This window comes from Lithobates pipiens, unplaced genomic scaffold (genome assembly GCF_037356315.1).
Source record: "Lithobates pipiens isolate NorthernLeopardFrog02 unplaced genomic scaffold, aLitPip1_a1.2 Scaffold_30, whole genome shotgun sequence".
In the NCBI taxonomy this organism is placed as follows: domain Eukaryota; kingdom Metazoa; phylum Chordata; class Amphibia; order Anura; family Ranidae; genus Lithobates; species Lithobates pipiens.
This window is the reverse complement of record NW_027507791.1, coordinates 75,771,565-75,794,258: the sequence shown is the minus strand read 5'-3', so window position 1 is coordinate 75,794,258 and position 22,694 is coordinate 75,771,565.

The window sequence follows — 22,694 nt, the reverse complement described above, 5'->3', positions numbered from 1 at the left end:
AGCTGGAGCAGTTTTGCAAGGAGGAATGGGCAAAAATCCCAGTGGTAAGATGTGGCAAGCTCATGGAGGCTTATCTAAAGCGACTTGGAGCTGTGATAGCTGCAAAAGGTGGCTCTACAAAGTATTGACTTTAGGGGGTGAATAGTTATGCACATTGACTTTTTATGTTATTTTATTCTATTGTTTGCTTCACAATAAAAAAAAAATCTTCAAAGTTGTGGGCATGTGCTGTAAATATAAATCCTCAAACAATCCATGTTAATTCCAGGTTGTGAGGCAACAAAACACAAAAAATGTCAAGGGGAGTGAATACTTTTGCAGGGCACTGTCAGTGGCGACCTTGAAAAGCAGTGCATGGATAGAATTTATGCAGTTGTCATGCAATACAGAGCAGCAAAATGGAGTGGTGTGCCACCTCCCAGCTATCCATCCACTGCTTCTCAGGTCCATCCATGTACCCTGGGACCTCAGCTGGCCCATCTCTGTTTTCATACTACATTCCTCCACCACGTCTGTCCCCACCTACACACCAATGTGACTACACCCCAATCCACAGGGTATTATTTCCAAGGGCATAATTCTTCTTCTTATCCGATGTACCAGAATCTTTAAAAAAAAAAAATGAAAATGTAACATAGTTAATTTTTGGGCCCTTTACTACCACTTTAATAAATAACCTTTTTCAAAGGCATTGTGGGAGGGAAAAATTTAGTAAAGGAAAGCATTTTGTGAAAAAAAAAAACATTTGTAAATGCTGTGTCTAAACATGCCTACATGCGCTTAAACACATGTGGATGATGAGACTAAATGCACATGGGGCCTAACAGCAGAGTTAACCTGTCCCACTGATGCTCACTGCTGTTGCTTAGATTGTTGCCCTGAGAGCTGGATAATCTCTACTCAGGGAGAGGCTCAGAATGTGATACATCATACCCAGGGCCGTCTTTAATAGTGATTGGACCCTGGGCAAAACTTTTCTTGGGGCCCCCCTCATGCAGTTTTGCTCTCCACCTGCTCTGAGACATACAATAAATAGCAATTGACTCAAAATCAGTTTACTGAATCAGATCAGGCAGCTATTGTGATTAGTTGCCAAAGGTTACAGTGTATTATTACCACTCACTGACTGGTTGCTAGAGATTACAGCACACATTATGGCTCACTGATTAGTTGTTAGAGGTTACAGCACATGATTTCTGCTTGTTGATTGATTGCTAGAGATTACTGTGGATATGAGCTCAGGGGGGCATGATATACATATCAATGCCACCGGCCACCACTATTTACATATTAATGACGGTAATGTACATGTAAACGCAGGGTCTGCAGGTGAGTCATCTGTACACAACAATAGGGCAGAGCTGGGCTGCATTAGTAGCAGCACTTCACGCTGAGATATCGGGGCACCGCACACGACCAAAACCTCAAACAGTTGGTAAGTATGAGGTAGCTGCTTTGGGCCCCACAACAATGACAGGGCCCAGGGCAGCTGCCCCTTTTGCCCTGCCTTAAAAATGGCCCTGATCATACCCCTTATATTGTTGGTCAGTGGTAAGTGTCTTTTTACATTGCCTAGTGGATTTCCACTCTGCAATGCTGTTTTTGATCTGTTTGAGGGCAGAGTTGTCTTGTTTCCTTTTTTATTTTCCATCTGATGTTTTACCCTTACGATTTCAGCACCTGAGCAGTTTCTAGGTGGTATGTCTGCCCCTGATGGCCTGTATCTACAAACTTTCCACACATCGTACCACCTCTTTTTGATCTGTAACTTCCACATTACAGCTAATTGTGTCTTTTCACACTTCAGACTGCATGTCCCGGAGGCATGGATATTTCTCATTCTTGCTCATATAAGATTTTCAGATTACATATTTTTAGATTTAAGGCATTAGGACATAACTTAAGGGATCAATGCATTTTACATGGATCTTGTAAAAGAACAAAACATTGCCCTGAAAAGATTTGAGTTGACAGGTATGCTTTGCATTTTTTTTAAGGAGCATACTTGTTAAAATGTTTCCAGAACAAGAGGTCAGGCTTTGAAGACAGAGACTGACTGCTGCGCAGGAAATATGACAAACAAGTACAACTTTGAGAGGTAGTATAGTCATGATGTAACTGAAAAAGCTTTGATAAATGGATACTATATCAATTTCAAAGTATTAAAGGTATTATAAATCACAAGGCTAATGCGTGATAGCTTGACACACTTGTGCGTTTTAAAAAACCAATACAGTAAGTAGTCCATAAAATCCATGTTTCCCATGACCAAACTTTTTTTCCTGAAAACTGCAGGCCCATTATTCATGTACAATCTTTTCAATAGAGACTTTAACAAAAAAAAAAAAAAAAAAAAAAAGAAAAAGAAAGAAAGAAAATTGTTTCATTCATATGGACATTTGGATGAGCACGAATGTTTGGACTAGGGATAAGCAAATCTGCCCAGGTTGCCTAATGGCCCATACACACGATCTGCATATCGTACGACCGTTTTCGGTTAATAGTTGCAAGTAGAAATTGAATAGCTAAATAAAGTCACGAAAATTCTCGTATGATAGAAAAAAAAATCGGAAGTGATGTCATGTGTTGTAATGTATTTGTATTGAATCTTCGGATGACAACTATATTATTATTATTATTATTATACAGGTTTTATATAGCGCCAACAGTTTGCTCAGCGCTTTACAACATGAGGGCAGACATTACAGTTGCATTACAATTTGGTACAAGAGGAATCAGAGGGCCCTGCTCGTTAGAGCTTACAATCTAAAAAGGAAGGGTCAATTGATACAAAAGGTAATAGCTGTGGGGGATGAGCTGATGGAGGAAGTAAAAGAGTGTTAGTTAGAAGCAGGATAGGCTTCTTTTTAGAGGAGGGTTTTCATTGATCATATCCTATACTGACTAACCGAAAATCGCACGATCTGGAATCGTGCCCCATCGAATAAGATCGGAAGAACGGTCATGATCGGCTGTCGAAAGTAGTGTACACACGATCTAAAAATCGTACGATTCTTCCTCGGACGACCGTTTACGTAAGATTATTCATATCGTGTGTACGGGCCATAACAATCAGTTTTTCAAATTTTGTTGAAAGTTTGAACTTCGTGAACTCTGCAGCAAACCCCATTGAAGTTGATAGGGGCAAATTTTAAAGATCAGTTCTGCCCTTTTTCAGGGCTAATAACTAAGCAATCTATTGTCAAACAGAAGGCATGGTAAACCAGGCACTGCCATAAGACAGCTGCAATACACAGTGACAATAAAGCTGCTATGAAACAACTCTTTAATCAACAGGGACTAAGTTGTCAGGAAGGACCCACAAACATAAGACCGTTGCTTATTGTCATAGTAACTGGTAGGATTGAGGGTACTTTGTCCTGTGTCAGTAGGTACATTTAAAGCTCATATCATATGGTTTCTAAACAATGCAAAGTACCAATGATACCAAATGTCACTAATCAAATGATAATATTAGCAGATTTAAACTGACATAAACAAGACTAGTTCAAAATACAGTTGCTTAAGTGAATGCAGAAAAGAAAGTATAAAGTTTATTGTGAAAAACCCTTGTGTAGAAAGTCTTTGGACTTGGAGGAAGTAGGACTGTCCTTCAATAACATGGCAAGGGGACAAGAAGGTTGTGAAACCACACACCTATGACCACTTAGAACAAATACATGGACATGCTGAATGTATGGCTCACTAATGTTAAATCCTCATTGGTGCCTACCACAGACCTATCTCTAAGATTAAACCCATCGTTACCAATGACCGCTGAATGGCTGGCTGCTTTAAACTTTGAAAAATCTAAGCCCTTGTACACACGGTTGGAGATTCCGACAGAATGTGTCCTATCGGACCGTTTTGTCGGATATTCCGACTGTGTGTGGTCTCCATCGGACTGTTTCCGTTGGAGTATCCGACGGACCAACTTTTCCAACTTGGCGGTAAAATTTTCCGACAAAATGCTACGATCGGACATACTCCAATCATGTGTAGCCTACTCCGATGGTCAAAGTGGCATGCATGCTCAGATCAAATTCCTAGACCAAAGCTATTGGCTACTAGCCTGAACGTAGTCCCGTCGTAACAAAATAACGTCATCACGTTATGTACAATCGGATTTTCCGACCGTGTGTATGCAACAGTTCCGGACAAAATCCGTCAGACAAAATCCATCGGACAAAATCCAACGGATTTGGTTGTCAGAATGTCCGACCGTGTGTACAAGGGCTAAGAATAGAACTTAGGCCCTGAAGCACACTAAGTGGTGGAAGTAAGGGGAAGATAGGTACAGTGCCTTGAAAAAGAATTCATACCGCTTGATATTTTTCACATTTTGTTATGCTACAACCAAAAATTAAAATTTATTGTATACATGATTGTGAAGTGGAAGGAAAATGCTAAATGTTTTTCAAAATTGTTTTACAAATAAATATGTGAAAAGTGTGGCGTGCATTTGTATTCAGCCACCTTTATGCTGAATCCCTTAACTACAATTTAGTAGAACCAATTGCCATCAGAAGTAACCTAATCAAGAAATAGAGTCCACCTGTGTGTAATTTGATCTCAGTATAAATACAGCTGTTCTGTGAAGCCCTCAGAGATTTGTTAGCTTAGTGAACAAACAGCATTATGAAGGCCAAGGAACACACCAGGCAGGTCAGGGATAAAGTTGTGGGAGATGTTTAAAGCAGGGTTAGGTTATAAAAAAAAAATCCCAAGCTTTGAACATCTCACAGAGCACTGTTCAATCCATAATCCAAAAATTGAAAGAGTATGGAACAACTGCAAACCTACCAAGACATGGCTGTCCACCTAAATTGACAGGCTGGGCATGGAGAGCATTTATTATAGAAGCAACCAAGAGGCCCATGGTAACTCTGGAGGAGCTGCAAAGATCCACAGCTCAGATGGAAGAATCTGTCCACAAGACAGCTATTAGTCGTGCCCTCCACAAATCTGCCCTTTATCGAAGAGTGGCAAGAAGAAACCCATTGTTGAAAAAAAGTCATATTAAGTCCCACTTGTAGTTTGTGAGACACACAATGTGGGGGACACCGCAAACATGTGGAAGAAGGTGCTCTGGTCAGATGAGACCAAAATTTAACTTTTTGGCCTAAAAGCAAAATGCTGTGTGTGGTGGAAAACTAACACCGCACATCACCCTGAACACACCATCCCCACCGTGAAACATGGTGGGGGCAGCATCATGTTGTGGGGATGCTTTTCTTTAGCAGGGACAGGGAAGCTGGTCAGAGTTTATAGGAAGATGGATAGAGCCAAATACAGGGCAATTTTAGAAGAAAACCTATTAGAGTCTGCAAAAGACTTGAGACTAGGGCAGAGGTTCACCTTCCAGCAGGACAATGACCCTAAACATACAGCCAGAATTACAATGGAATGGTTTAGATCAAAACACAGATCCTTATTTGGATTTATGTCGGGACTTTGTCTGGGCCATTCTAACATATGGTTAGAATGGCCCAGACAAAGTTCCGACATAAATCCAAATGAGAATCTGTGGCAAGACTTGAAAATTGCTTTTCACAGACTCTCTCCATCCAATCTGACAGAGCTTGAGCTATTTTGCAAAGAAGAATGGGCAAAAATGCACACTCATGTGCAAAGCTGGTAGAGACCTCCCAAAAAAGACTTGCAACTGTAATTGCAACGAAAGGTAGTTCTACAAAGTATTGACTCAGGGGGGCGCCATACAAATGCACACCACACTTTTCACATATTTATTTGTAAAAAATGTTGAAAACCATTGATCATTTTCCTTCCACTTCATAATTATGTGCCACTTTGTGTTGGTCTATCACATAAAATGCCAATAAAATCCATTTACGTTTTTGGTTGTAACATAACAAAATGTGGAAAATGTCAAGGGGTATGAATACTTTTTCAAGGCACAGGTAGGAGGTGCAGAGGTGAGAGTAGGAGGAGAACAGGTAGGTGTAGGGGTGCAGAGGTGTGAGTAGGGGGGAGGACAGGTAGTAGTAGGGGGCACAGAGGTGGGTGAAGGGGGTGCAGAGGTAGAAGTAGGGGAGGACATGTTAGAGTAGCTGTAATATGCATGGGAATAAATGTGTCAGTGATATACACTATATTACCAAAAGTATTGGGACACCTGCCTTTACACGCCCATGAAACTTTAATTGCATCTTAGTCTTAAGGCCCATACACACGATTGGACTTCTTGACAACAAACATGCAAATTAGCTGTTTTGGAGCAACATCCGACCGTGTGTACACTCCATCGGACAAACTTTTCCGGTTTTCATCAGACTTTTGTTGGCTGTGCGAATGGACAAACTTTCTGGCAACAAAAGTCAGATGGAGCAAAGTCTGATTGTGTGTACAGAAAACCATAGGACTTTTGTACAAAGTACAAACAGGCATGCTCAGAACCAATGCAAAAGATCAGACAACAATACAGAAGTTGAACAAAGGTGGCGGTAAAGAGCAGAAAAACCACGTCATTTGGTGAAAGTTGGCTGAAAAAGTCCTGCCGTGTGTATGCAATACAAGTTCTCGACCGACGCCCTTTGTACAAAAATCCTCAGGAAAGTTTGTACAAAGTCCGATCGTGTGTATGAGGCTTTAGTCCAGGGATATGCAATTAGCAGACCTCCAGCTGTTGCAGAACTACAATTCCCATGAGGCATAGCAAGACTCTGACAGTCACAAGCATGACACCCAGAGGCAGAGGCATGATGGGACTTGTAGTTTTGCAACAGCTGGAGGTCCGCTAATTGCATATCCCTGCTTTAGTCCTTAGGGTTCAGTATTGAGTTGAAGCACCCTTTGCAGCTATACCAGCTTAAACTCTATTGGGAAGGCCGTCCACAAGGTTTAGGAGTGTGTCTATGAGAATATTTGACTATTCTTCCAGAAGCGCATTTGTGAGGTCCGGCACTCCTGTTGGATGAGAAGGCCTGCCTCACAGTCTCTCCTCTAATTTATTCCAAAGGTGTTCTATTGGGTTGAGGTCAGGACTTTGTGCAGGCCAGTCAAGCTCCTCCACCCCATGTGCGTGTAAAGGCAGGTGTCCCAATACTTTTGATAACATAAAGTATTATGTAAGCAATATACGCCATTAAGATTTATTATGACTAATCATCACATTTTCATGAGCTACTATAAAGAGACACCACATTATGTATTCATTGAATCAATTCAAATATATTTGATGCCAGAAAATGGATAATGATGTCACCCTTACCTTATTATAACACTAATCATCACATGGTAGCATTACATATCATCTGGAGAATACAAAAAGGAAAACACCTCATTGAACATAACTCTCTTTCAGATGTTCGTATATAATGAAGCAAAATCTCTCTTGATACATGTAATAGAAGGTTCTTCCGGCCCCCTGGAGACCCGTGCTCTATAGTCACACAATTCCCAGTCCAAATTAGTTCAGCAGGCTTTTAACACTGGAATGTTTTAATCCTCCGCATACACAAACAAACCAAAAACAAACCAACACTAATAAAGCACCTCAGCTGTCCCTGAAGTGAACTGAACACCTGCAGCCTCACTGCGCCTCATCATTACTGAGCTGTCCCAGGACTTAGAGGAGCATTGCTTTAACCACTTTCAGACCGGACCATTTTGCTGGTAAATGACCAGAGGTCTTTTTACAATTTGGCACTGCGCTGCTTTAACTGGTAATTGCGCGGTCATGCAATGTTGTACCCAAACAAAATTTGCGTCCTTTTCTTCCCACAAATAGAGCTTTCTTTTGATGGTATTTGATTGCCTCTGCGATTTTTATTTTTTGCGATATAAACGTAAAAAGACCGCAAATTTTGAAAAAAAATGATATTTTCTACTTTTTGTTATTAGAAAAATCCAATAAACTCAATTTTAGTCATACATTTAGGCCAAAATGTATTCAGCCACATGTCTTTGGTAAAAAAAAAAGTCAATAATTGTATATTTATTGGTTTGCGCAAAAGTTGTCACATCTACAAACTAAGGTACGTTTTCTGGAATTTACGCAGCTTTTAGTTTACGACTGCCTATCTCATTTCTTGAGGTGCTAAAATGACAGGGCAGTACAAAACCCCCCCAAATGACCCCATTTTGGAAAGTAGACCCCCTAAGGAAATTGATAAGAGGCATGTTGAGCCCATTGAATATTTTATTTTTTTGCCTCAAGCGATTGAATAATGACAAAAAAAAAATTTTTTTTTTTTTTTACACAAAGTTGTCACTAAATGATATATTGCTCACACATGCTATGGGCGTATGTGAAATGACACCCCAAAATAAATTCTGCTGCTTCTCCTGAGTACGGGGATACCACATATGTGGGACTTTTTGGGAGCCTAGCCGCGTACAGGGCCCCGAAAACCAAGCACCGCCTTCAGGCTTTCTAAGGGCGTAAATTTTTGATTTCACGCCTCACTACCTATTACAGTTTTGAAGGCCATAAAATGCCAAGATGGCACAAAACCCCCACAAATGACCCCATTTTAGAAAGTAGACACCCCAAGCTATTTGCTGAGAGGCATGTTGAGTCCATGGAATATTTTATATTTTGCCACAAGTTGCAGGAAAATTACAAACTTTTTTTTTTTTTTTTTTTTTTTCACAAAGTTGTCACTAAATGATATATTGCTCATGCATGCCATGGGCATATGTGAAATGACACCCCAAAATAAATTCTGCTGCTTCTCCTGAGTACGGGGATACCACATATGTGGGACTTTTTGGGAGCCTAGCCGCGTACGGGGCCCCGAAAACCAAGCACCGCCTTCAGGCTTTCTAAGGGCGTAATTTTTTGAGTTCACTTCTCACTACCTATTACAGTTTTGAAGGCCATAAAATGCCAAGATGGCACAAAACCCCCACAAATGACCCCATTTTAGAAAGTAGACACCCCAAGCTATTTGCTGAGAGGCATGTTGAGTCCATGGAATATTTTATATTTTGCCACAAGTTGCGGGAAAATTACAAACTTTTTTTTTTTTTTTTTTTTTTTCACAAAGTTGTCACTAAATGATATATTGCTCATGCATGCCATGGGCATATGTGAAATGACACCCCAAAATAAATTCTGCTGCTTCTCCTGAGTACGGGGATACCACATATGTGGGACTTTTTGGGAGCCTAGCCGCGTACGGGGCCCCGAAAACCAAGCACCGCCTTCAGGCTTTCTAAGGGCGTAATTTTTTGAGTTCACTTCTCACTACCTATTACAGTTTTGAAGGCCATAAAATGCCAAGATGGCACAAAACCCCCACAAATGACCCCATTTTAGAAAGTAGACACCCCAAGCTATTTGCTGAGAGGCATGTTGAGTCCATGGAATATTTTATATTTTGCCACAAGTTGCGGGAAAATTACAAACTTTTTTTTTTTTTCACAAAGTTGTCACTAAATGATATATTGCTCACGCATGCCATGGGCATATGTGAAATGACACCCCAAAATAAATTCTGCTGCTTCTCCTGAGTACGGGGATACCACATATGTGGGACTTTTTGGGAGCCTAGCCGCGTACGGGGCCCCAAAAACCAAGCACCGCCTTCAGGCTTTCTAAGGGCGTTACAGTTTTGAAGGCCATAAAATGCCAAGATGGCACAAACCCCCCCCCCAAATGACCCCATTTTAGAAAGTAGACACCCCTAAATTTAGGGGTACACTAGTGAGACTAGGTAATAAATGGCGGGTGCCCTGAAACTATAAAAAAATAACTAACCAACCAGCGTCACCTGTAACAGTTATATGGTGATCACTGGTGAAAGGGTTAACTAGGGGGCAATCAGGGGGCTTTATGCGGTAGTATATGGGGGTCCCTGGCGCTATAAAAAGCTGCGGCGAACCTAAATACCTACCTGCCTAACTAGCGTCACCTGTGACACTAATACAGCGATCAGAAAAACGATCGCTTATTAGGCTGGGTTCACACTGGAGCGATGCGGGAACGCCACGAATGCGCGGCGGGTTCCCGCATCGCATGCCTCCCGGCGGCAGTTCACACTGCCCTATGCGAACTGCTGGGAGTGTCAGTGAAATGTTAATGACACCCCCAGATCAGTTCGCATATCGCAGTGCGATCTGCAAACTTGGATCGCATGGTGTGAACACCCATGCGATCCGATTCTGCTGCGGACCAAAAAAAGGGTCCCGTGCGAGTTTGCGGCGGGTGCGGCGGGTGCGACACGAATTCAGCCATACTATCTGTATAGCTGAACTCGAATCGCACAGAGATCGGATGTGATTTGCACTGCAGTGCGGTGCGAATCACATCCGTTCTCATAAACCGCTGCAATGTGAACCCAGCCTTAGTGACACTGGCGACGGGGGGTGATCACGGGGTTAAACCTTTATTGGGGGGGTTAGGGGGGTACCTTAGAACTAAAGGGGGCTAACCCTAACTGCCCTAACAGTTATTAGTCACAAATGACACCTGCCGGGTGATCAGGGGGTTAAACCTTTATTAGGTAATAAATGGCGGGTGCCCTGAAACTATAAAAAAATAACTAACCAACCAGCGTCACCTGTAACAGTTATATGGTGATCACTGGTGAAAGGGTTAACTAGGGGGCAATCAGGGGGCTTTATGCGGTAGTATATGGGGGTCCCTAGCGCTATAAAAAGCTGCGGCGAACCTAAATACCTACCTGCCTAACTAGCGTCACCTGTGACACTAATACGGCGATCAGAAAAATGATCGCTTATTAGGCTGGGTTCACACTGGAGCGATGCGGAAACGCCGCGAATCCGCGGCGGGTTCCCGCATCGCATGCCTCCCGGCGGCAGTTCACACTGCCCTATGCGAACTGCTGGGAGTGTCAGTGAAATGTTACTGACACCCCCAGATCAGTTCGCATATCGCAGTGCGATCTGCAAACTCGGATCGCATGGTGTGAACACCCATGCGATCCGATTCTGCTGCGGGCCAAAAAAAGGGTCCCGTGCGAATTTGCGGCGGGTGCGGCGGGTGTGGCGGGTGCGGCGGGTGCGGCGAATGGCTGAACTCGAATCGCACAGAGATCGGATGTGATTTGCACTGCAGTGCGGTGCGAATCACATTCGTTCTCATAAACCGCTGCAATGTGAACCCAGCCTTAGTGACACTGGCGACGGGGGGTGATCACGGGGTTAAACCTTTATTGGGGGGGTTAGGGGGGTACATTAGAACTAAAGGGGGCTAACCCTAACTGCCCTAACAGTTATTACAGTCACAAATGACACCAATGCAAAAAAAAAAAAAAAAAAAAAAAAAATGACATTGGTGTCACTGTGACTGGGGGGCAGGGGTAATTGGGGGGGTGATCGGGGGGTAAAGGGGGGGTGTGAGTGTGCCTGGCATGTTCTACTGTGTGTGGGATGTGTTGGTGCAACTCACTGATCCGCTCTCCTCCGTGTCGGAACGAAAAATACCGACACGGAGGAGAGAATACATCACTTCCTCTCCTGTGTTTACATTACAGGAGAGGAAGTGATGTCACCGGGGATTTCCATTCGTCGGGAGCGATCGCGAGGGGGTGGCCATGAATGAATGGCCGTCCCCTCGTCCGGGATCGCTCCCGAACGAAAACCGACCGCCGCAGGCACCGGGCGGGGGCCCGATCGGGCCCCCGACCCGCGGGAGGCAAATCACGTACATGTATGTGATTATGCCTGCCTGTGCCATTCTGCCGACGTACATCGGCGTGAGGCGGTCGGCAAGTGGTTAAGGAAACCAGATGGGACCTTTTTTTTATAGCTAAATATATAGTTAAAATCACTTTTCTTCTACAGCAGACAAGATCACTCGATATACGTTCCCAAATGTGCAGAACTGCACAAGTTGAGACAATTAGATGTGTATTTTTTTTAACCCTTTCATGACTAAGACTATTTTTGGCATTTGGTGTTTACAAGTTAAAATCCATATTTTTTGCTAGAAAATTACTTGGAACCCCCAAACATTATATATATTTTTTTAACAGAGACTCTAGAGAATAAAACGGCGATTGTTGCAATATTTTTATGTCACACGGTATTTGCGCACCGGGGTTTTAAATGCAACTTTTTGGGAAAAGGGACACTTTCATGAATAATAAAAAAAAAAAAACAGTAAAATTATCCCATTTTTTTTGCATAATGTGAAAGATAATGTTACGCCGAGTAAATAGATACCAAACATGTCACACTTTATAATTGCACGCACTTGTGGATTGACGACAAAGTACGGTACCTAAAAATCTCAATAGGCGACGCTTTAAACATTTTTTACGGTTACCAGGTTAGCGTTACAGAGGAGGTCTAGTGCTAGAATTATTGCTCTCGCTCTGACGATCGTGGCGATACATCATATGTGTGATTTGAACACCATTTACATACGCGGGCGCGACTTCCGTATGCGTTTTCTTTGCTTCGCTAGCTCGCTTTAAAAAAAAAAAATTTATTTTTTTATTTATTTTATTTATTTTAAAATGACTAAATAGTTAAAAAAAATAAAATAAAGATTTGATCACTTTTATTGCTGTCACAAGGAATGTAAACATCCCTTGTGACAGTAATAGGCGGTGACAGGTACTCTTTATGGAGGGATCGGGGGTCTAAAAGACCCCCCACCCCTCCTTTACACTTCAATGTATTCAGATCGCCGAAAACAGCGATTCTGAATACCGGATATTTTTTTTAAACCGGCGCCATTGGCAGCCGAGTAAACGGGAAGTGACCTCATGACGTCGCTTCCGTGTTTACTATGAGGAGACTGGAACGAAGCCGATTACGGCTTCGTTCCAGTTCCTCCCCAGCGGCCGGAGGCGTCGCAGCAGGAATCGGTGCTCCCGATCGAGTGGGAGCACCGGTAACAGCGGCAGGAGGCGGTGGGAGGGGGGGACGTCCCCTCCCGCTCCTCCGGAATAACAGCCGAGTGGCTTTTAGCCGCATCGGTTGTTATGGCTGGATAGCCAATCGCCTGCTGAAAAAAACGGTACCGGGATGATGCCTGCAGGTGCGGGCATCATCCCGGTATACCCCCCGGAAGCCGAGTACGCAGATCTGCGTACGCTCGGCGGGAAGGGGTTAAACATACAAAGAGCAAAGCATCCTCAGGCATGAGGACGATTTGCCCTTTGTATTCATAGGTTGGTATAAGTTCAAGCTCAGTGTTTGCTGATGATACAAAACTAAGCAGGGTGAAAACTTCACAGCAGGTATACAAACTTTACATGAAGACCGTGATAAACTAAAGGGGTGGCTAACTACATGGCAAATGAGGTTTAATATTGAAAAATGTAAAAGTAATGCTCCTAAAAATATGAATGCAGGTTACATGCTGGGGGCAGGGCTCAAGTCCTGCGGGAACGCATGGGAACGGAGTTCCTGTACTTTTTCCACAACAGGAACTCAGTTCCCATTAGCAGCCGCGTCCTGCAAGACTTTGAAGTATGCGAGCTGTGTGGCAGGCACTACATCAGCAGCCGCTGACACAGCTCGCAATAGTAAGTGCCGCACACCAGGAGTGGACTGACCATTCAGGCATTGCCAGTAGGGGACCCCATGACAGCTTCCTCTTTGATCTACCTGTCAATCACAGCTATTTGACGGGTAGATCAGGTCCCTACTGCTAAGAGATAGTATTTAGTCAGACCTCTCGTGATGCGCTCCTCCCCGCCTTTTCTGACTCCGAATCCCCCTTCCTCTATCTTCAGTGCCATATGATGAGAGAACCCAGAGGAGGAGCACAGCTATTCTGCTCACAGGACATGCAGGGAGAGAGGTGAGCTGAGGGAGGAACATCAGTTTGGGGTGGTAAGCTGAGCGCAACACCTGGCAAAGTTTAATGCCAGGAGGGAAGTTTATGTGGAAATATGTGAAGGGTTGGAATAGCAGCGAGTGTGTGTTGGAGCCCCTGCAGAGTTTGCAGCCCCCCCAAGCTAACATACATCTCCTAAGCAGGAACACATCACTATCTCTACAAGCATTCTGTCCAGATAATGTGCAGTTCTGACCTTTCCGTTTAACCCTGTGTTATCCAAACTCTGTTCAATGAAAAGTGTAAACTCACCACATAAAACACTCTATATACAAAATAACATTTCCCAATAAAGATCAGAACATGATGTTTACATTTGCAGGGAAGCACGATTGAATGAATGCTGATTATTCAGAGAATTACCGTATTTATGTTTATTGAGCATTGTTTTTTTTTATGTACTAACAGTTAAGCTTCATACACACAATACGATACCACTTTTGAAGCGTTCGTGCATATGAGCGTATAATTTTTTTGAAATTTTTTATTTATTTATTTATTTTTGGTGGGGGGAGTGGATCTTGGGTGGGAGTTCCCACACTTTTTTCCCAGGACTTGACCCCTGCTAGGGGGAGAACCTCTGAGGAATCTAGGATGGAAAAGGATCTAGGGGTCCTAGTAGATCAGACTCAGCAATAGTATACAATGCCAAGCTGCTGCAAACAAAGCTAGAAGACTATTAGCATGCATGAAAAAAAAGATATCTACTCAAGAGATAAAACTTTAATTCTACCACTTTACAAAACTCTGGTTTGGTCACGTCTTGAGTATACCGTCCAGTTCTGGTCACCAGTCCGCAGGAAGCTGGAAATGGAGAGAGTCCAGAGAAGGGCAAAATTACTAATAAGGAGGACCTCAGTTATGTGGAACAACTACAAACGTTAAACTTCCATGTGGAAGAGAAGCTTAAAAGGCGATGTGGTCACAATATACAAATACCTCAATGGCGATTCTAGCATTCATTCTCAGGTCACTTAAGAAGACATGTGGCCACTCAATTAAATTGGGCAAATAGCAGTTTAACCTTAAACTGCATAAGGAATTCTTTACTGTCAGATTGGTAAGGATGTTAAACTCCCTTCCACAGTTGGTGGTGTCAGTGGGGAGTATCGATAATAAAAAAAAAATGACAGATGGGCATCTTAGCGAATGCAGTATACAGGAATTTGGGAAATGGTAGTGATACATACACACAAACACACCCAGGATTGACTAATGTCTTTAATCAACCTTACAAACTATGTAACTCTGTAACCAGAGAATTATTAAAACAGCCATACACTGTTTTTTTGCCTGCACATTTCCAAGTGTAGTAATGCCCATTGGTAACATTCGATGTACATGTGTTTTGGGGGCATCTTATTCATTACTAATGGGCCCCCAATGCATGTCAATGCAGTAAACAACAAACCTGACACTTCAGTGCACCACAACACATAGTTGTGAATATGCATGCCTTATGGTGCACTACAAAAGGTATGCCAGGTATGCTTTTTTTGGTATGTTGACTCTAATTAAGGTCCTTAGGAAAGGAAAAGGCAGATGCACTTTAGCAATGCACATTAAAGTGGTTGTAAACCTTTTACAACCAATTTTTACTACAGACAAGCTTATAATTAGGCTTACCTGTAACTACACTGGATATCTCGTAAACCTGCATGGTTTAGGAGATATCCCTGTATTTGCATGTGCCGTCGTCATTGGCACATGCGCACTTAAGCAAACTGAAGCAACGGCATGTACATGCCGTTGCTTCAGGTATACTACGCCGCTACCGGCGGCCTTAACCTAGTACCAAAATACCAACCAAACCGCAATCTTCAGTCCTCCCAAGAACTCCTGCCCCCTTGTCACTTCCTCCCATACTCGCCTCCAGGACTTCTCCTGAGTTTCTCCCATCTTTTGGCACCCCCTACCCCATTCTGTCCCACCATCTCCTAATCTATCTATCTTTAGAGAATCCCTGAAAACCCTTCTCTTTAAAGAAGCCTATCCTGCTTCTAACTAACACACTGTGTTTATACTTTATCTATCAGCCCATCTTCCACAGTTATTACTTTTGTAACCATTGACCTTCCCTCTTAGCCCTTGTACACACGGTTGGAGATTCCGACGGAATGTGTCCTATCGGACCGTTTTGTCAGATATTCCGACTGTGTGTGGTCTCCATCGGACTGTTTCCATCAGAATATCCGACGGACCAACTTTTCCAACTTGCCGGTAACATTTTCCGACAAAATGCTCCGATCGGACATACTCCGATCATGTGTAGCCTACTCCGACAGACAAAGTGCCACGCATGCTCAGATCAAATTCCTAGACCAAAGCTATTGGCTACTAGCCTGAACGTAGTCCCGTTGTAACGAAATAACGTCATCACGTTATGTACAATCGGATTTTACGACAACTTTGTCCGACCGCGTGTATGCAACAGTTTCGGACAAAATCCAACGGATTTGGTTGTCAGAATGTCCGACCGTGTGTACAAGGGCTTAGATTGTAAACTCTAACAAGCAGGATCCTCTGATTCCTCTTGTACCAAATTGTATTGTAACTGTAATGTCTGCCTTCATTTTGTAAAGCACTGTGCAAACTGTTTGTACTATATCATTCCTGTATAATTATAATAATAATAAAAATAGTAATGGTGACTTCAGATGGGCGGGGTGCTACTTCAACTTTAATTGTTCATTGGCTCTCTCTGTCACATGAAGGTGGTGAAGAAAAAACTCCAATCAAATACCATAATTATGTTATTAATGCAATGTGAATGGCTATTTACTTTTATCTACATTGAGTTTTTTTTTTTTGCAGTATTATAGTGTCAAGAGTTTTAGGCCTCTAGCTAAAAAATGAAGACCAAATCAGACACCATGCATCTTTATGTTGTGAGGAAAAGGAAACATTTATAAACAACAAAGTTAGGTTCAACTAAAGCTTGAACCCCTCTGTAGAAATCCAGAATTTAGGTTTTCATGCATGCATGTTAAAGAGGAACTGCAGTCTGCTCACATAATTTGTAATAAAAACATATTTGCCATTCTGAAGTTTCCCTCCAACCACTTTGCATTTTATTTGATATATTCTTTGATTCTGTACTTGCCAATATGCTGCAGAAATCTCCCTCCACTAAATCTGACTGCAGCCATTTTAACTGTGGGCAGCTGAAGTTGTTGCCTGTTCACTTCCTGGATTTACACAGACACACAAAGGCACACCTCCAGCTCTGCAGCCCTGCAGCTCTCATTGGCCCCTGTATGACCCATCCCCCCTCCCTTCTTAGCAAACTCTCATGAGAGTGAGCGAGAGAGCTGGGCATGATGTCATAAGCCTAGGCTAAGGACCAGACAAGAAACAGGAAGTGGGCTGTATAAGATATTTACTGGCAGAAAAAAAATGTTTTACTATCCAAAGTTAAAACAACAAGGGCAGAAGATTTAATAGATGGAAAGTTGAAAAAATGACTGAAGGTCCACTTTAAGTGAACATGATACTATGAACATTTACAATAAGTCTTTTTTATTGTTCATTGAAGGAAATAGGGCCGGAATAAATTCTGAGACCTATACGTTTTTTTTGTTTGTTTTTTCACCTACTGCCGAATTGGACACTGGCAAAAAAAAAACGTCAGTCAATCATTACTTCTTTTTTTATCAAGACATTTTTTTCTTCAATCAAGAGTAATTGCAGAGCCAAGAGAGCTTCTGTTGCAGTTTTCTGGATTGGCTGATCCTTGGCACTGCCTGGTGTAATCCTGTCTCTAAAGGCTACTTTGGAGGGAAAAGACTGCCGGGCATGTGACCTTCCCACTGGGTCCTGCACCTTGCTGCTGTGTGTGTTAGCTTCTGAATGCCCTCCAGATCACCGCTACAATAAGTTTGGGGCTTTGTCTTCTTTTCTATGGAGCCTAACACTGCCTCCTGGTTTTTCCTGTTTAATACTTTGCAGAATCTGTGCTGCAAAACTTTAATGTCACAAGCATTCTGAGGGGATCGAGACGCTGTTGCAACATTTTCATCATGTCTCACATATGCTTGGAAGTGTGCTGTTGGTCTCCTGCTAACCCCCATTGGGTGAAGACCCGTGGGAGACCTGTGTTGTGACATAATGTTGTGTCTCAAGCACTCTGTGGAACGTGGCTTTGTTAATTCTTTATTTTTATCTTTTTTAAAGTGGTTTGCAAGGTGAAAGTACACAAAGTAGAAAGGTGCAGAAAACAAGTGCATTTCTACCACTGAATCTCTTTAACCCACAGTAGGGACTCAAATTCCATAAAAGTAGTAAACTCAAAACAGTAGTGACAATTTTTTCTAAACTGTTCTCTTTAATGTTACATGAAAGAGAAGAGTTCTTTCATGTGGCAAATCTTCCCTACCTTAACCAACCACTGAGTAATTGTCAGGTCACCTTGAAGCAAGGTGACAGATGCACACCGTAGAGATCAGGAGTGCACCGCAAGGTTGTGGACCCTACGGCTGACTGCTGCGGACAGGAGACAGATCCCACCGGGGTTAGAGCGTAATATTCCCTGGGGCGTGGAGTCTAAGAGACAGCAGGTGTTCACCAGAGCCTCTAGAGGTGAGGATGGACTGGGCTGCAACTGGCTCCAGGTTGCGACCCCCAGGGTCCCCCAGCTTGCACCTACAGTAGGCAACAGGAGGATAGGGATGGTGAGGGACAAAGCCAAGGTTGGGGCCACAAGCAGACAGGAATAGTCAGGGACACGCCAATAGGTCAGGATCACAGGCAAACAGGGATAGTCAAGGACACACCAAAGTCGGTAACGGAACAACAGAAGAGCACTCGGCAGGTAACAGGAAGCTAATACACAAAGGTTGATCAGCAGGGTTGGCCTGCAGTGCACAGGTTAATACAGAGTCCTCTGATAGGAGCTAGGGTGGAGCCATGCCAGAGGATGGATTACAAAAGCAGTCAGGTGAGGGTCGGCTGGTCTCTAGAGATGAACACATGGAAACAGGTAAGCAGACAAACACTATTGCAAAACCATGACAGTAATAACAGCAGGTTGTAACTGTTTCTACTGTTCGGGAAACAAATGTCCTTGCTGAATTATGTACAGTAGATGTGTAGGCAGGTTCCTACAGTAGGAATATGTTTTTACACTAAGTAAGCTTAAGCTGTTCAGGCCAGGGAAGGGTTAAATGGTTGCCAACGGTTTTCCAGGTTTTTTAGGTCCTGCCTTCCTTCCTGGGTTTTCCAGGGAAAAGGCCAGGCTCAGGAGTCTCTCTCTTTGACTGTGAGGATTGCATAGGAGCCAGAAGGTCCGTGTCACTTTGAGAAATATATCTTGCATCTGTCACCCTAAAGGGCCTCATCACCTCAGTGAGGAAAAGGAGTAAGATGCATTTAACTCTGTTATGTTTCTGAAATGTGTCCAGTAGTGTTCTTAAACTTGGTCTGACTTTATTAAAGGGAAACACGGTGGTACACGGCGTATCAGAAGAACAGGGCCTGTAAAGCACACATGGGATAGGAAGCAAGGCTACTACGAAATGTTAACTCGGCAGGAGAATTGGAGTTGGAGAACAGTTGCCATGGGTAGGCTGGAACTGGTGGGAAGTGCATAGCAGCCAGTCATGAAGCTTGGCACCTGGCAAAGGTAAAACATACCTGAGTAAGGGGAGGCAAAATAAATAGTTACTTGTATCCCTAAATTTGTGATGTCTGTATCAGTCCATTTGAAAGGACAAGGGTTGACAAAGCTTTGAAATCCGCTTTGAAGTCAATATAATGTGTATGGCCTATGATATACCAACATTCATTTTAAAGTGCCATAAGTTTTGAAATTCTTGCATATGATTTGTTAGGGATGTTTCATAGGACATAAGAAAAAAGATCAGATCATTCGTGTAGGTGGCTGCTAGTTTATGCCCCGAGATACGTGGCCCCAAAGTCGGGTTGCAAAATGTCATTCTCTTCTGCAGAAAAGTAATATACCGTATATACTCGAGTATAGGCCGACCCGAATATAAGCCGAGGCCCCCAATTTACCCCCAAAAAAACTGGCAAACTTATTGACTCGTGTATAAGCCGAGGGTGAGACATGCCTGTCCATCCCTGTGTGTGTGTCCGTCCATCCCTGTGTGTCCGTCCATCCCTGTGTGTCCGTCCATCCCTGTGTGTCCGTCCATCCCTGTGTGTCCGTCCATCCATCCCTGTGTGTGTGTGTGTCCATCCATCCATCCATCCCTGTGTGTGTGTGTCTCCATCCATCCATCCATCCATCCCTGTGTGTGTGTGTCTCCATCCATCCATCCATCCATCCATCCCTGTGTGTGTGTGTCTCCATCCATCCATCCATCCATCCCTGTGTGTGTCTCCATCCATGTGTGTGTGTGTGTGTGTGTGTGTGTGTGTGTGTGTGTGTGTGTGTGTGTGTGTGTGTGTGTGTGTGTGTCCAGCCTACCTTTGTCCCGAGCCTCCGTCCCGTGCCTTGCCTCCTTGCCTCCGTCCCGTGCCTTGCCTCCTTGCATCCGTCCCGTGTCGTGCCTTGCCTTGCCCCCGTCCCGTCCCGTCCCGTGCCGTGCCGTCCCGTGCCCTCTTCGTCGGCGGCCATTGTAAAGTTCAAAAGCTGCGCCGCCGCCTTCGCCTGTGATAGGCGGAACACTGAATTTCCCAGCAGCCTGTGTTCCGCCTATCACAGACGTCGTATCATCCTCGTCCGTAGTACGAGGATGATACGACGTCCGTGATAGGCGGAACACAGGCTGCTGGGAAATTCAGTGTTCCGCCTATCACAGGCGAAGGCGGAGCCGGAGGCGCGGCTTTTGAATAGAATGGCCGCTGTCTGTCTGCTCGACACGCTGATCGAGCGGGCAGACAGCGATGACTCGAGTATAAGCCGAGGGGGGCACTTTCAGCCTCAAAAAAGAGGCTGAAAATCTCGGCTTATACTCGAGTATATACGGTAAATGAAATAAGATGTGTGTGTTTTTATGCACTGGTACACTGCAAGTATGAGAAGTTGATGTGACAGATGTTTATAAGTAAGTAACTAACCATCTTCCAAAATTTCTAATTCAAATAGAAAAGATTAGAAAAAAATATAATTTAATAGAATAAAATAGAAAGAATATACAACCATCTTCTGGAATTCAAATTTCAAATAGAATAAATTTGAATTTCGAATAGTATGAATTCAAAATTTTTAATTAATTCATTTTAAATTTGGATAGAAAAGATTATAATAAAATAGAAAATAGAATAGAAAAATGATAGAACAGAACAGAATAGAATATATTCTCTATTTCCATTCTAATCTTTTCTATTCAAATTTGAATTCATTCTATACAAAATTCGAATGTCGGAAAGAAATATATATATATTATAAAACCACCATCTTCCGAAATTCGAATTTAGTATATAATGATTTTGATTTTAATAGAAAATTAATAGAAAAGATTTTAATAGAATATAAAAGAATAGACTAGAAAAACAATAGAACAGAACAGAATAAAATATAATATATTCTATTCTGTTCTGTTCTATCGTTTTCTAGTCTATTTTCTATTTTATTATAATCTTTTCTATCCAAATTTAAAATTAATTCATTTAAAAATTTGAATTCATACTATTCGAAATTCTAATTTATTCTATTCAAATTTGAATTTCAGAAGATGGTTGTATATTCTTTCTATTTTATTCTATTAAATATTTTTTTTTCTATTCTGTTCTCTTTTCGATTTGAATTAGAAATTTTGGAAGATGGTTAGTTACTTATACTTACTTATATATATCTGTCACATCAACTTTTCATACTTGCAGTGTACCAGTGCAAAAAAACCACACACATCTTATTTCATTTATATTTATGGTATCAATGAAGTTGTCAGCATGCCTGATTGAAGAAGTCACAGATGTCGATCGCAAGGCAAGTGCATATGCTGTATGTCATTGTCCACTTGCCAAAAGTTGTGTATTGTATTTGTCCACTTTCCACGTCACCCGCCACAAGTTGTGTATTGTCCACTTGCCACGACACCTGCCACGAGTGCCACGTGACCTGCCACGAGTGCCACGTGGCCTGACACGAGTGCCACGTGACTGGCCACGAGTGCCACGTGACTTGACACGAGTGCCATGTGACCGCCCACGAGTGCCAATGCGACCAAGTTGTGGATTGTCCACTTGCCACGTCACCTGCCACCAAGCGACCCCAGATATGGGCAATATGAAAGTACTTTTCTGCAGCAGAGAATTACATTTTGCAACCCGAATGGGGTTTCTAGCACCAAGTGACCCCGAGATACGTGGCCCCAAAGTCGGGTCACAAAATGTCAAGTACTTTTGTGCAGCAGAGAATTACATTTTGCGACCCGAATTTGGGGCCACATATCTTGGGGTCACTTAAAGCTAGAAACACCAAATTTGGCATGCAAACACAATAGAACTAGCACTACAACATATACACCAACATATGCACCAAGTGACCCCGAGATACATGGCCCTAAAGTTGGGTCGCAAAATATTTTCGAATCCGGTTGAAATAGTTTCGAATGCGGTTGAAATAATTTCGAATCATGTTGAAATCATTTCGAATTCGGTAGAAATATTTTCGAATTTGGTTGAAATATTTTCGAATGTGACCGATTTTTCGAATTCGGCAGAAAATTAAATGAAATACGAAAACGAATTTAATGAATTTAACGAATATAACTAAATGAAATTAATTAATTAACGAATTAAAACGAAACTAAACTAAACAAATTTTTTCTTTTGCACATGTCTTGTATGTATCCAATAGGCTTCACGTCGTAGCAGTTGATGGTCTTGGCCACCGCCTCTAATGGGCTGTTGGATGTGTTCAATGACCATGCCCCTTAATTTGTGTATTTGATGTCTGTGTTTGACAAAATGCACTGCCACTGGTTTGTTGAGATCGATCTGCATATCC